The sequence below is a fragment of the Porites lutea genome, chromosome 3 (genome assembly GCF_958299795.1).
Source record: "Porites lutea chromosome 3, jaPorLute2.1, whole genome shotgun sequence".
Taxonomy (NCBI): Eukaryota; Metazoa; Cnidaria; class Anthozoa; order Scleractinia; family Poritidae; genus Porites; species Porites lutea.
In genome coordinates this window covers 13,486,695-13,490,414 of record NC_133203.1, presented here as the reverse complement: position 1 = coordinate 13,490,414, position 3,720 = coordinate 13,486,695, and positions in this window count along the sequence as shown.

Genomic DNA, 3,720 nt, shown 5'->3' with positions numbered 1-3,720 from the left:
CACATAAAGTTGTGTCCGCGCTAAATCTAAATATTCTTCTCCGGTTCCAGATACGTTAAATTTAATAGGACCAGTGTCCGTGATGTTACTGAGAGGGTGATATTCAATCCATTGCCCTTTGTGAATGGAGTTTTGGGTAGCGGGAATATGAAAAAGATCGAGTTCTGATTTAGTACACTCGTGTGACTCGTGATGAACGAGGGCCATTATATTCTTAGTGAAAAAATTCGGTCAAGTTCCCTTGTTTAGGTTTCTTCTGCTGCGGAGATGCGTTGGCTTTCTTGCTGGGAGGGAAACTGAATTTTGCGCCTTGCCCTTTCCTTTATTTTTATAGCTTTTTTGCCAGCTCCTGATTGTCCCTGCAATGAATTCTGGGCAGGTAGATCAAGGGTTTGTTTTGTGCGCTTGCTGACTGCCGTTTTAATGCTATCTCCATCAAGAACATCTTGGGCAACATTGACACCCGTTTGTAAAGCTTTTTTTCCAATCACCTTAGCACCCTGTTGAAGGTGAGGCATCGCCCAGCGAAACAGATCTTTAAATATTGAACCTAAGCCATAACCTCGCTGAAATAGAGCTCCGTGAAATGCTGCTAACTTCCAACCTTTTTGCTTGGCTTGATCTACATAGTACTGTTCGTAAAACTTATGATTTTGGGCGAGGAGTTTTTTTTTTATTTTTAAAAGTACTGAGGCTGACGCTGACGAAAATGAAGTGTTAATAACACTCTTCCAAACTCAAATGGCACAGATTCTCCTGTGTCTCGCTTTCTATTGACTTCGATAGTTTTAAATTGCCTTCTGCTGACAAATACAGAGGGCGCACAAACGATTTACTGACTCGCTGAGCAACCTCTCCTTAGACAGGAACATTTCGAAGCAAAGGGACCAGTGCATCGCCAACATATTGTGACTGAATAAGATCACAGTAAACGAAAAGATCGTGAAAGCCGTATTCCAAATCCACTTGTCTGTCGCCCGTGGTGGTCTTTGAAATAATTTGTTTGGGAGTGAACCCTAGCATATAGGCCATATCATGTAGCGACACTTCTGCGTTGTTTTTCAAATGAACCGTGACCTTTCTGCTGAGATTATCGTATGAAAACCGCACATCATCTGTTTACCGATTTTCATTGTCCACTAACTCTTTCATCTTTTGAGGGACATCCTCCACGGAAGAATAATGACCCGGAAGCATAGAGAGTCCCAAACACCGTCGAGTTTTTCATTTCGAACGTAAAATCGAAACTGTTGAATATTATTCCAGCTATGCGGATAATGGATCTTGGCCAAAGCCACTTCCGTTTCCCCTGTAAGGTTCAGGGTTGTGGTAAACTAACTCGGTACTCTGTTGATGTGTTATGAGGAAATTTATCAAGACTGCTATTGCTAGGGAGATGGAGATAAAACTGTGTTACCTCCATCGAACCCTGTGTTGAAATGAACTTTTTAATCTGGGTATTCTTTCTTGAACCAAAGAATCAACTTTTGGATCTTCGTGTCGTTTCCATCTCACAAGACACTCTACTACTCCTTTACGCTTTCTCTTCCGCAAAATCTTCTGGACGCGGTACAGTACATCATCGTTCTTAGTAATTTTCTGCAATTCAGGTTCATAAAATGTTCCATCGAAGATTTCACCTGCATCATCTTTTAGTTTATAAACGGGTACTTGACGAGCCATTTGCTTTTAAACAGTCAACATTTCTTCCGTAAAATTAGGTAAGTAAGATTTTTCAAACATTCTCTTTACTTTGCTAATCCTGACGCGATCTCCCACTTGAAATTTAAATCGCACAGGCTTTTGAACATCATCCCTATACAAAGTATCCCACACTTGAGCTTTATTCGCTTTAGCCACCTGACTCGGTTTCATTTTAATACTTCGGTGGTAGGTGTTATTGTAAGAAGATACTAACTGAGGTAATACATTGATATAGGTGAGAGTGTTTTGGCCGTGAAATATCTGTACATCTTATTCTTAAATGTTCGCTTAAAACGCTCAACCACTGAGGCTTTAAGCCCAGAGTTAACAGTAAAAAGGTTAATGTGGTTGTCACGAAGAAATTTCTGGAACCCACGATTCAGAAACTCGGTTCCTTGATCCGTCTGCATTTTGGTGGCTTTGCGACCAGTAGAAACGATCTTTTGGAAGTACAAACAGTAACCACAAAGGACTGCAAAGGACCGCAAACGAATATGCCGAAGAACGTAGGATCTATAAAGACCTGATCAGCAAAAATAATAATGTAGACATATTAAATTCTGCAAGCAGAATACTGCAATGCTGATCGTACTACGTGAAAATTAACTCTGCGAGACATCAACACGACACCGAAAGAACTCAAAATAGAGGAGGATTGTAGCCATAGAAAGCTGTTTCGCCCTCTTTGGGGCTCGTCAGTATGGCGTAACAACCAGAGATCGGGCTCTGAAGAAAAATATCCGCGCACTCTGATTTTGAAAGGCTTTGACCAGTTCTTGACCTTGTTTTGTCTTCAAAGGTAACACAAAAGCGTACTTGCTGAAGATATATGTACAAGACATGAGTATTTATAACCTTTTTTGTAGCGACTGAGATTTTGAAGATCGACCAAATCCACTTGAAATTGGGCATCTATTCCTGGAACGATGACTCGACTTCTCTTGTAACGTCTTCACGCGAACTTGTGAAGAGTATAAACATCTTGCTGACTCAACCAATCTCGGACTTGTTTACGCGATATCTTTTCTCCTTTATCTCCTTTCTCTTTGACTGCTCTGTAAACAGCATCTAAACCACCGAGACTTGCGGGTTGACTTGGATCGAGATAAATGCTGGTCAGTGTTTTCTCCATCACAGAACTCGGAATTTTGTACAACAACTCTACCCCCACAGCAGGCTAATGCGCACAAATGCGGTTAAAGATGGGTTAAAAACCAAAGGTGGACGAAGGAGGACAGCACCCTATCACTGATGATCGCTATGAAGGTTCAAACCCGAATGATTTCGTTTCTCTTGGTGTTTATTTATATAGCTACTCCCGAATCTGGGTGAGAGTGGGCACGAGAAAATGAAATAATAGTTCCCACTCTTCCTCGGTTAATGCTAGCTGATCCGCGAAGTTCGAAAATACCACCAATCGCCCCCAGTTCACTTTTGAAAAAGTTTTCAACTTTTCTAGACTCGAACCCGGCAGATCTTTTAATTTTTGTTGAAGCTCTTCCCTTTCACTTGAAGACACTTGGCTTGTGCGTGATAGAGAGAAAAGTTGACTCGAAGCAAAGACAGAGAAAAAGCCCCATCTTGCTAAGACAGAGAGAAACACAAACTGACTCAACATTTAGTTATAAACAAATTTAATTACTTTTAGAAACAAAGCTTATTTTGAATGTCATTAATTATCAAGTCAAGGCCCATTGGTTGTTCATCTTTTCTCACAACTCTTTCAGGGCATTTTATTGTTTCTTTATTGATCACAGAAATCCTTCCATTTGAGTCCATTTGGTCCGTAGTATAGAGCGTGTAAGGTACGGCTTTGAAGATTGTCACCCTGGTGGACAACATCTAGTTCCAGAGAAGCGAGGTAAATACTGGTCCACGGCATTTTTGGCAGCTCGGTAACGTACGCTGCCCATGATTTACCTAGTTTGAAGCCAAGTGCACTGCATATACTTTCGGTAGCGTTCAGCATAGAATTCAGGTCAATTTGTTCCACCACTTCATCGTGGTAATACATCC